The 12,105-nt window shown below is 36.4% G+C and overlaps 1 pseudogene; it reads left to right on the top strand.

Annotated features, from left to right (window-relative positions):
- Positions 1-372: 372 nt before the first annotated feature.
- Positions 373-772, top strand: LOC114046343 (annotated as a pseudogene).
- The last annotated feature ends 11,333 nt before the right edge of the window (positions 773-12,105 follow it).

Genomic DNA, 12,105 nt, shown 5'->3' with positions numbered 1-12,105 from the left:
AAGTCTTGAAGGAAACTAGGGATTCCAAAAGACAGCAGCAAGAATAGAAGATATTCTACGCATGGGGGCCAGCCTATACAAAGGCAGGGAGGAGGAAGGTGAAATGTATGTACCTAGAACAACAAGTAGACTGATTTGGCTGGAGTGAAGGTGAGAGTAATGGCTAATTTGCTTGGAAAGATAAAATGGGGTCAGTTTGTGAATGATTTTAAATGCCAAACAGAGGAAATTGAATTTTATCCTAATGTAATAGGAAGTTACTGAAGCTTCTTGAGTAATGGAGTCCGATGGTAGGATCCATGCTTTAAGAATATCTATTTAGCTTTCTGTTGGCGCTTCCTGTGGAGGGGCTACCATCTCTCCACTGGCACCATGCCTGCCCTCAGACCTCTCGTAAAGCCTAAAATCATCAAGAAGCAGACCAAGAAGTTCATCTGGCAACAGTCTGACAGGTATGTCAAGATCAAGAGAAACAAACCAAGAAGCATTGACAACAGGGTGCGAAGACAATTCAAGGGCCAGATCTTGATGTCCAATATTGGTTATGGAAGCAATAAGAAGACAAAACACGTTACCACGTGGATTCAGGAAGTTTTTGGTACACAATGTCAAAGAACTGGAAGTGCTCCTGGTGTGCAACAAATCTTACTGTGCTGAGATTGCTCACAATGTGTCCTCCAAGAATCAGAAAGTCATTGTTGAGAGAGCAGCTCAGCTAGCCATCAAGATTACCAATCCAAATGCTAGTCTGAGGAGTGAAGAAAATGAGTAAAATACTTTGCACATTTTTATTTGTGTTAAGTAAAGCTTCCAACTACTAAAAAAATAGTATCTATTTAACAGATTTATGGAGAATGTATTAGAGAGAATAGGGAGATTGGATATAAGGGGACCAAAGAGGAAGTGAATACAATAATCTAGGTATGTGGTGCTGAGGACCTAGATTAGAGTAACTGCAGAAGTAGATGGGTGGGAGATCTTGAGGAGGTAGAGTTGACAGAGCTTACCAACTGATCAGATGTAGAGGGAATGAGAAAGTGTGACAAGTCAAGGATGGCTCCTAGGTTGCAAAACTGAGTGATTAGAAGAATGATGTTGCCCTTGACAGAAATAAGGAAGTTAGGAGAAGGGATATATTCAGACAGGAAGATGAATTCAGAGTTTGATTTGCCTCTAAGATAACCAGTTGGAGATGTCAAGTCATCAATTAGAGATGCAAGGAGCAGCTCAGGAGTAAGTTGGAGACAAGGTACACATTTACTTCGAAGCTAGAGTTAAACCAATGTAAGTTTATAAGCTCACCAAGAGGGAGAATATATGGAGAATGGAGAGAAAAGGAAGGAAGGTTTGTGACAGTATCATAAGGTAAACTCATGTATGGGGGGGTAGACACTAGCAAAGGAAACTGAGGAAGAAGAGTTCCACATCTATCTATCTATCTATCTATCTATCCATCCATCCATCCATCCATCCATCTATCCATCTCTCTCTCTCTCTCTCTCTCTCTCTCTCTCTCTCTATCTATCTATCTATCTATCTATCTATCTATCTATCTATCTATCTAGTTAGCTAGATAAAACATTTATTAAACATTCACTATGTGCCAGGCATTGTGCTAAGTACTGAGGCTATGAAAACATGTAAGCAAATCAGTCCACTCTCCTCAAGGAGCTACATTTTAATGGAACACACAACACATGCTTTGAAGCTGATAGCTGGAAGGTGAAGTGCAAGTTTCATCTCAGGAAAGATAAGGCAAAAGCTCACTTATCAGAGCCCAGGATGTATGGGGGGCAGACTCTGACTTTCTAGTGGGGATTTAGGCTGGAATCGAGATGGTATTGTTTGGTACTGGAAAGTGAACCATGAAGAGTCATTTTCTTCTCTAATGCAATTCAGTCTTCTAAATTAAGACTTCTTAATCTGTGTGTGTGTGTGTGTGTGTGTGTGTGATGGACTCCCTTGGAAACCTGGTGAAGTCTCTGGATCCTTTCTCAGAATAAAAGTTTTTAAATGTATAAAATTAAATACATAGGATGCCAAAGGAGACATATGTGTATGTGTGTGTGTGTGTGTGTATGTATATTTCTAAATAAAGCATGTAAGAATGCTAGAGGTGGAATGTTGTAACATTCCTCAAACTCCACTTTCATTTGTCAATGTTAGCAAACACTTTCTGGAGAATCTATGTGTGGGTCACATATATCACATTTATCACTTCTCCCAAAGCCCTAGGTTTCAATGGATTTCATACTATTCACTTTGATCTTTTCCCTTGTTTTTTTTTTCATTCATTTCACTATGAAGTTGCAGGCCAATAATAGCTAGACATTGTTAGAGCAAGCAAAGGTCTTGTTTCTTTTCCAAAGGGGTGCTTGAAAGACATATGGAAAGCACATACAGTAGCAGCAGCAGCAGCTAGAGAGTGTCCTCAGTAGCAATATGCCAAAACAAGACTCTCAACTTAGCTTCTAACCTAAATCCCCAGAATGGACTATACACTTTCAGTGAGGTGGTAGACTGCAAGATGGGTATTTACGTAGAAATCCTGAAAGGACAGCTGCTTTTACTTTGAGGCTTCTAAAAGCATTTTTTTTGGTCTCCTGTCCTTTAACACCAAAGTTCCAATCATTTTTCTTCCAGGTAAACAATATTTGATGGAAAAATACTTCTTTATGTCATTGTAAGTATGCCCAAATTTTTATTCTAAGCAGTACTCTAAATGGCAGATACTTTGTAGCCCAACCTTATGATATTATATTCTTTGGAGACAGAAAGTCAGGATAATAATCTAATCATAATGCAACAAATAGATTTTGAGCTAAATGCTTTTTGTTCTAGTGGCACACATGACACTTAATATACTGCATCCTATTGTATTTGCATCCCATCTCTGATATTTACTAGCTATGTGACCATGAACTTAGCCTTAATGAGCCTCAGTTTCCTCATCTATAAAATGGGCACAATGACACTGGCAGCCTTTACCTCAAAGGTACTATTGGGAGAAACTAATATGATAAACTTTATATGTAAGGTGCTTTGCACACCTTAAAGCATTGTATAGATGATAGTAATGATGATGATAAATACAGGAAGAATATCTTGGTGATGGTAAAGTCATAATAAGTTAAAACATATTAAATATTATTAATAGCAGCCATCACTGAGCCCTCTATTGATGACATTTTGCTTGCCAAAAAAATAAGAACTAAATGATGGTTACAGAGTATTGCAACCCCTTTGTATGAATAAAACAAAAGGACTTTTTTGGTTGGGAAGGAAGGAGAAAGCATGAAGATTGAAGTACAATTTGGATTCATTTAAAAATGATAGACCTACTTCTGTCACATACACCTCTCTTGTAACTTCAATAAACTTAATAGAAGTAATACATCAATACAAAATTGAGTCCTCTATTCCATCATAATTTGAAATCCACATGGGCAACACCTTTGTAACTTGAATTGTCATCCATCAGCTCAATTGTGATCAAGGAGTCCGATTCAACATTTACTTTCTGAAGTCTAATATTTACCAAATGTTCAGCCTAGCTTTCTTAGCAATCTTCTTTTACAAATTAGGAAATGGAGACTATTGACTGAGACTAGATGGTTTACCCAAGGTCACACAATGACTCAGGATTAGAGCAGCTATTATAGCTTTAATTCCTCCAGTTGGCCATTGTTTTTCTTTGCCCAGTAAGCCATATAGTGTGCTGTATCACTTGAAACTGAATTAAATTGTTTTACTGAATGCATTAAATATGATTCATAGTGCCACCTACAACATTTGCCTTAACTCTCAGGAAGTCTTTCTCATAAAGAGTAAAAGAGCTATGCCCTATAATTAACTCCTCGCCAAAGCCATGGGATTGAATCCATTGTGCATATTTCATGGATTAGCTGAAAAGTTTCTTGAGAACTATGTAAAAATGTGTGGGCTGCATTTAGGCTCTTATAGATCTTACCTAAAAATAATACTTCATTACTTCATTTGCCTGAAGGGATCATGCTTATGACCAAAAAATTTAAATGAACTAGCTTTTCACTACTATTTAATGGAGGCTTATTATAAAAGTAAATGCATTATTACTAATAATAACACTAATGTAGCATTATCCCAAATATTCAGCCTTTACCCTGTATTGCACCAAAAGTTTTTAAAATGTAGAGACTTTGCTGAAGAGATCAGAATCAATTGGAACAGAAAGAGGTGCATATTATCCTTGTCTTGTCCATTACTGGAGTTGTACTAAGCATATGTGCCGTGACTCTACCAAAAAAAAAAAAAAAACCAAACCCTTACATTCTAATTACTTTTATTCAACTACAAAAAGCAGTTATTTTATCTAGCTGGGCAATAGCACTGAATTCGAAGGAATAATGGCAGGATAGCTGCTTATCTCTTGGCTGTTTCTATCTGAACTCTGTTGACAAAGATAAGAATGAAGTAACAATAAAAATCATAATAATAAGAGCAACTCCTGCTTCTGTGGCACTTGAGGCTTCACAATCTCAAAGCATCTTTGTTCTTCTTGTTGAGTCATTTCAGTTATGTCTGCTTCTTCATGACCCCATCTGGGGTTTTCTTGGCAAAAGTCCTAGAGTGGTTTACCATATTCTTCTCCAGCTCATTTTACCAATGAGGAAACTGAGTCAAACAAAGTTAAATGACTTGCCCAGGGTCACACAGGTAGTATGTGTCTGAAGCCAGATTTGAACTCATGGAAATGAGCTCCTGATTCCAAGTCCAGTGCTCTATCCACTGTGCCACTTAGCTGCTCAAAGGCATCTTTAAATATTCTTTAGACAGAAAATGAGAGAATCAACCTCCTTGTGGTGCACTATTGTTTTCAAAGCCTGTTGTAAGAATGCTACATATCAGAAACCAAGAGACAGAATCAATCTAAATCTTGTTTTGCCTTCACTAACTTTTGAAGAAAACAGTAAAGAATTCTTTGCCTTCATGAGCCCCAGACATGAGTTTAAACAAAAGGCTATAGATATGATTCAATGAACCCTATTCAGTGCAAACACTGCAGACTTGCTTTGAGGACATTGGAATTGGGGGTGGAGGGGCAAGAAGGAGAATTCCAGCATTTGACACTTTGCAGTTCTTTACCAGAGTTAAGATGGTTCCCCTAGCAGCAAGATTATTGACTAAAACTCTAAACTATTTAATCAAATCACCTACAATGTAAGGTCAATTTTGTAGATAAAGGGGCCTGCCTTATCTAAAAACCTGCTCTATAATGCTTTCTAAAGTAGTATCAGCTAATGAACATCTTGTAGCAACCACAGTGAATGTTCTCCCACACTTCTTTCTTTTACATAGCTGTCTGGATCCAAAATGTCTGCTGACATGAGTTATAATAGAAAATTTCTAAAGCTCCAAATGAGCTATGGTTTGTAGCTCCATACTTGCATACATCCTCTTGGAATGGATTGGTTGGTATCCATTTTACCTTAATTATGTAAACAATGCATTCATTATTCATGGGCACACAGAACATGTTGTATGCATCCTAATGATATTAAATTAAGATTACATTAACTAATACTGGAACACTATTATCCAGGTGGCAATGGCAATTTTTCATATCTAAACCATTTATGTTTCATCCTTTGTTCTGGCCAGGCTTAGGAATTTCCATTAGAAGAGCTCAGTCTTAGTGTTTTTTTCTCCACCACTTTTTATTAGAAGGAGTAAACATAAACTAAGCCCTACCACATTTGTGTTTACTGTCCTCAGGGATCATTTAGTGCTTTGGGTTCAACAAACAAACACAAAAGGCTGTGAAAAGAACTGTCAAATTCCAGATGTGAAGATTTATTGTTCACAGGATAGACTATTTCCCACTTTCTGTCTGTTCTACTCCATGCCTTCTACTGGCATGGCAATGTGGTACAGAGAAAAGAGCAGCATCTCTGAAGTCAGAGGTAGTGTTGACGTTTAGTCATTTTTCAGTCATGTCCAACTATTCATAACCCCATTTGGGGGTTTTCTTGGCAAAGACACTGGAATGGCTTGCCATTTCCTTCTCCAGACCATTTTACAGATAAGGAAATGGAGGGAAAGTGGTTAAGTAACTTGCCCAGAATCACCCAGCTAGTAAATGTCTGAGGATAGATTTGAACTCAGGTCCTCCTGATTCTAGGCCTGGTGCTCTATCCACTGCATCACATAGCGGAGTAGGGTTCAAGCCCTCCTTTTAATGATTATCATCTGTGTGACACTGGGCAAGTTATTTAACCTCCCTGGGTCTCAGTTTCTCCATCTGTAATTGGAATTCCCATAACCATAAGGAATTGACTAAATGGTCACTGAAGTGTCTTCTAGATCTATGACCCAAAGGTTCTAAACATCATGCCTGAAGCAGGAGCTTTCACAAGCTCAAGGCTCAAACTGTATTTATGTTATACAGGAACAATGAGCAAAGGCCCAGGTTAGTAACTGAATTTTAGGAAACCAGAAATTTTTGAGCAACTAAGTCATTTTGACTATCATAAATACACAAATTAAAAATAAAGGGCATGTGAAGAGAGACACTATCTGTATCCAGAGAAAGAACTGATAAATAGAAGTATATATAGAATAATTTTACATACATATGTGTATATACATACACACACAAATATACATATGTATGTGCATTTGTGTCTAATGGAAGCCATCTCTAGGGCAAGGCGGGGAGGAAGGAAGAAAAAAAGGGGAAAAAAGAAATTTACACAACTTTATCATATATTTAAAAGGAATAGCAAATTGTACATAATAGATACAAAGTTTCATGTACAATTATCTCTTTTAAAATTTTTACTATGTTATAGAAATGCTTGTTTTATTCCATAAATTAAAAATAAAATAAACTTAATTAAAAGAAACAAGAAATTCTGGTATCCCCATACCCTGGAGAGTACAAGTGAGGTAACAGTGAGGCTGCTTTCTGGAATTTCCAGAATTCAGGGTGCAACAGAAAGAATCAAAGAATTATAGATTTAGAGCTAGAATGAACCTTAGAGGTCATCAGGTGTCAACCTTTTCACTTTATAAATGAGGAAACTGAAGTACAGAGAGGGTAAATGACACATTAGAATACAAACTCCTTTTGATTAGGGCTTCTATCATTCTTTGTACTTTTATCCTCAGTGCCTACCAAACAGTAGGCACTTAATAAACACAGTGTCCCAAAGTTTTTGGTGCAGTTTTACGTTATTAAAGCTTAATACTAATTGAACTATTTAGAGAAGCCAAGTAGGAACTAAGCCAGACCACCAGCTGTGGCTGCAGAAAGAAACAGGGATAAAAGGGACAGAGTTACTGTGACTGAAAAGCTCTTAATCTATCAACACTGAAAAACGCACTTAAACTTTTGGGACATCTTGTACTTGTTGATTGATTAATTGCCCAACATTTCAATCAGTAAGTATCTACCAAGTCCAGCACTCTATCTGCTATGCCATTTAGCTGCCTCATAGCATTACCTGTCAGGAATGTGGATACTACCAACAATCTCAAGGACTCCTCTATATCTCCTGATCTAGTGTCTGTGGTTACTCTGTTCCAAATCACTACAACAACACTGCAGTTCTCCATTATCACCTAATTCCAAAAGTCCTGTCACTACTTCTATACATTTCCATTTTCCATCACTGGACTTTTCCTTCTGGATTCTTTCTCTTCCCTTGGTTTTGGTGAAACCAAATCTCTCTTAATACCTGTTTTACCATTTCTAAATTTGCTTTGCCAGACAATCATCAATCTCCTATGCTAATGTTTTATTTTGAGCCCTCTTCTTTCTCTATACTTCCTCACTTGGTCTTTTCATTTCTTCCCACAGATCTGATATGTGGATGAGTCCCCAAATCTTTATGTACATCTCTAGTATGCATCTCCTCTCAAGGCCCTTTGGTACAACCTTAATTCAGAATAATATCAACTGGACCTCCTAATTGGTCTCCCTACTTCTAATCTTTCTCTGATCCATGTAATCTTTCTAAGGGTCAAGTGGTAACAAGCCACTTTTCTGGTTTAAAAAAATCTATTTTTATTTATCTGAGATAAAATACAAACACCATTGCCTGGCATTTATATCACTCTAAACTCAGACTGCCTTTCTAGCTTCATTTCATATTGTTGTTCCTTTTTACCCATTCTACAGTCTAGCTGAACTGGACATGACACTTGCCATCTTCTGTCTCTATTCATATGCATACTCCAGGCTCTATGCCTGGAATCTATTCTTTCTTCATCTTTGCCTTTTAAAATTCTTCCAAGCCCAGCTCACATATCCACTCCTCTAAGAAATCTTCCCTGATCCCCAAGTTAATAATACTTTTGTACTGCCTCAAATTACTATTTTCTGATCAGGATAGATGTTTTACCTACCCTGAAGAATATTATCCCCTTGGGACAGGTCTTGTCTTGTTTTTATCTTTTCAGTCCAATGTATATTTCATATATTCAATTTTTCCAGCATTTCAAAGGATCTATAATCACATCAATTCAAATATTTTTCTCCAGTATTTCAGATGGCAACCCATCCTTACCTGTTCATCATTCATGTCCTCCTGTAATTTCACCACAAAGGAAACACTCAGTGTGCTAGGGGACTTCCTCATAATTTCTTGACATAGCTTTTGCTCTGTGTGGGTGTGTGTGTGTGTGTAACATATTTCTAGGATGATATATTTTGTACCACTTTTCCTTTGTAATACCCTGTTTGGAGGGCTCCTATGGTTTAGGAGAGCTAATCTTTCCTCTTCATTCTTCTGGTTGTCCATCAGATCTTTTCAGTCTCAGGAGTGGAATCATAGGGTAGACAGGAAGTATTTAGAACTGAAAACTAAAAAGAATGATATGAATCCTTACACTTGGCAGCTTAGCAAATCTTTAAAAAGAGTAAACGGACTATTTGTAGGAGCTATACAGGAGTAAGTCAGACCACCTTCTGGGTCCACAGAAAGAGAGAGATTACTGGAACAAGGTTATCATACTTGGTGGAAGATCCACTAGCTCTCTCAGAAATCCAGGAGTGGAAAAAGGGATGCTGTGAAACCCAAGAAAGATATGCTGGAGTTCAGTTCAAGAAGAAGTCCAGTACTGGATCAACTGAGCAGAGATTCAGGGTAGATCTGGATAACTACTTCTCTAATCAATTGTTTATGAGTCAAAAAGGGTGTAGTGAAATAGGACACATCTATTTGTGTGAATTTGGTAGAAGGTAAAAGATGAAACTGGAGATGAATGATAGTACTCTTCTGCCAAGGTTTGTGGGGGGCTGGGGAGGGGAGGAAGAGTATTATTTCCTTTGGGAAGAGTAAATGTGTAAACTCATCTCTTTATAAATCAGGACCTTCAGCTGGCATAGAAATGCTGACCCTCTTACTTGAGTAATGAACAGCTGCTTGGAGACTCCCACTTCTGTTTTGCTATCTTTCTATTTTGTATGCTTAAATGTATTTTAAACTATAATGTGAGTGTGTTTCCTTGTGGTCAAGAAAAGGAAGGAATGTGTTCAGAATTTGAATGGGAAATAAGACACAAGCTAAACCTAAATTATATATGTATGTGTGTATAATGTGTGTAATATATATGTATATATGTAAATGTGTTTGTGCAATTTCATATAGATAGATAGATAGATAGATAGATAGATATAAAATTTGGTGGTTTTCCTGGATTCTAGGAGGGGACAAAATATAAGCTAGTTATTTCAAATTTATGAAAGATTTTTTTGTGAATAATTCTTTTATATTAAAAAAAAAACAACAACAACAACACCTAGGCTGAGTCTAGATGAACCTGGACCAAGGTAAGGGACAGGTGTTTATTGTAATTAGGATAAATTGCCTAAACTCTTGGTAGTCACAGTGCAGGTCCTTTACCTGTGGAGGATGCCTGACCACTCCTCGTCCCACACAGGTGGAGTGCATACTCTATTCTCTCTACCCATTTTTACACATGAAAATTAAAAACTCTCATTTTGTTTGTAATATATTGCAACCTACTCTTAACCACCACCACCCTCTCCATAGTTTTTTGAATGATCATAAATTTCAATTGTTTGGATAATGTAGTATTCTAAGACTCATACATACTATCATCAGAAGAATATTAATGTTAAAAAAAAGATTGACCTTTATGTTAAGAAAAAAACTTGGGCCTTCTAAAGAACATGTCAATTTCTATAGGTAATGTAGCCTTTTCTTTTCCTGTTCAGTTCTTGGCCCAATTCTTTATTCATTTGTAGTGCCTATCCAAAGTTGATATGTACTGAGGTTCAAATTTTGTATGTCACTGACTGGCCATTAGGTTTCATTCATTCCCTTTGTTTTTCTTGCATGGATAGTTAAGCAAAACTATTTAGAATAATTATATGTATATTTCATTTAGGAAGGTGTCCAGAATTACAGGGATTGATATAAATCAACACAGTGCCATCTGTAAACAGCAACATCTGGAATAACTCACTGCTGTTGGGGCATTTTTCTTCAACTTAGACTCTGTTGTGGACTACCTTCTGGCCTGTGATGGCTACCATTAGAGGTCATATGTCTCCCTGTTTTATGCCTATTTAATATTAATGATCAGTGGGTCATGGAACAAGATTATCTCTTCTTTATATTTCTCAAGGTGGATTGTATAATTCTGACCTGTGGATTGGAGACATCTTATTAGAACAGATTTCTTTTAAGATCTTATGGTCTCTACATCTTTCAGTCAATTATATGAAGGTAAAGATGTGGTCTAATATAGAATGTCACTTATAAATAACCTTACTAAGGAGACTATACACAATCCTTAAATCAATACATCATAAATAATTTATTTTTTCATTTTAAAAGTCTTTATTTCACTTTGCATCATCTTTTAAAAATTTCTAATTTCTAATCTCTAAATGTATAACATACATTTCTAATGTATGTTACAATATGCATAATGTATTATGACAGTATAGTACAAGTATATAACCTCTCCCTTCAACTGCACAAAAGGAAAACATCAAAAAATAAACCCCTTACAATAAACATGCATAGTCCACCAAAACTCCTATAATGGTCATATCTATTCTGAATGGCAAGAGACAGAATCCTTCCAGTACATAGGCACCCCACTTAGTGTCTAGTTTGGGGCTACTATGAAAAAAGTTGTTATAAGTATTTTTGTACATATGAGTCCTTTTCCTCTATCTTTTTATCTCTTTCTGACTTTAGACCTACTAATGGCATCTCTGAGGTAAAAGGGTAGACACCAGTAGGGTCAGACTTAAACAGAAATAGATCCTCAAGGCAACATATTGACTTAGAAAACCCCAAATTAACATTGTCTATGTTGAATTGCATTTTTATTTATTTTGTTAAAGATTTCTCAATTACATTTTAATCTTGTTAGGGCAGCACTAGGGAGTTTTGCCCCTCAGGTTGCGAGAGTTTATTGAGTTTTGGGGGATAGTTCCAAATTGCTTCTAAGATTGCCTGGACAAATTCACAGCTCCATCAGCAAAGTGTGCCCTACTTTCTCACAAGCCCTCCAATCTTGTCATTTCCCTCTTTTGTCATCTTTGCCATTCTGATAGGTGTAAAGTTATATCTTAGAGTCATTTTATTTGCATTTCTCTAATGATTTGAAGCATGTTTACATAGTTATTGATAGCTGGGATTTCTTCCTTTGAAATCTACCTGTTCCTTTCCTTTGACCATTTATCTATTGAAGAATGGCATATGCACTTTCTTCATAAAAAGAATCCTAAGGATCTAGAAACTAAGGGCCAGATAACATGACAAAATTAAAATTGATTATGTTTTGCCTGTAAATATCATATTACTGACAGTCAGATTATCAACTTCTTAGCCAAGATAAAAAAAGTTCTACAAAGTTAAAAGAAAGTTTAAAAATGAAAAAGATATGATTTGCAATAAAAACAATCCTAATCTGACCTATTAAGATAAATTATTAATGTCCTTCAAACAAGAAAGGAATGTAGGAAAAGATATTAACCCTAAGTATAAGAATTTCCTACAAAAGCTTAACCCCAAACCCCAAAGAATCTAAAAACCTTTTTTTAGTCAATAAATATTAGTCTACTTGCCAAATAGAAAGATA

This window comes from Vombatus ursinus, unplaced genomic scaffold, assembly GCF_900497805.2.
Source record: "Vombatus ursinus unplaced genomic scaffold, bare-nosed wombat genome assembly UNPS02014781.1, whole genome shotgun sequence".
Lineage (NCBI taxonomy): Eukaryota > Metazoa > Chordata > Mammalia > Diprotodontia > Vombatidae > Vombatus > Vombatus ursinus.
Note: the sequence above shows the minus strand (reverse complement) of the source record. Positions and strands in the feature narration are given on the sequence as shown.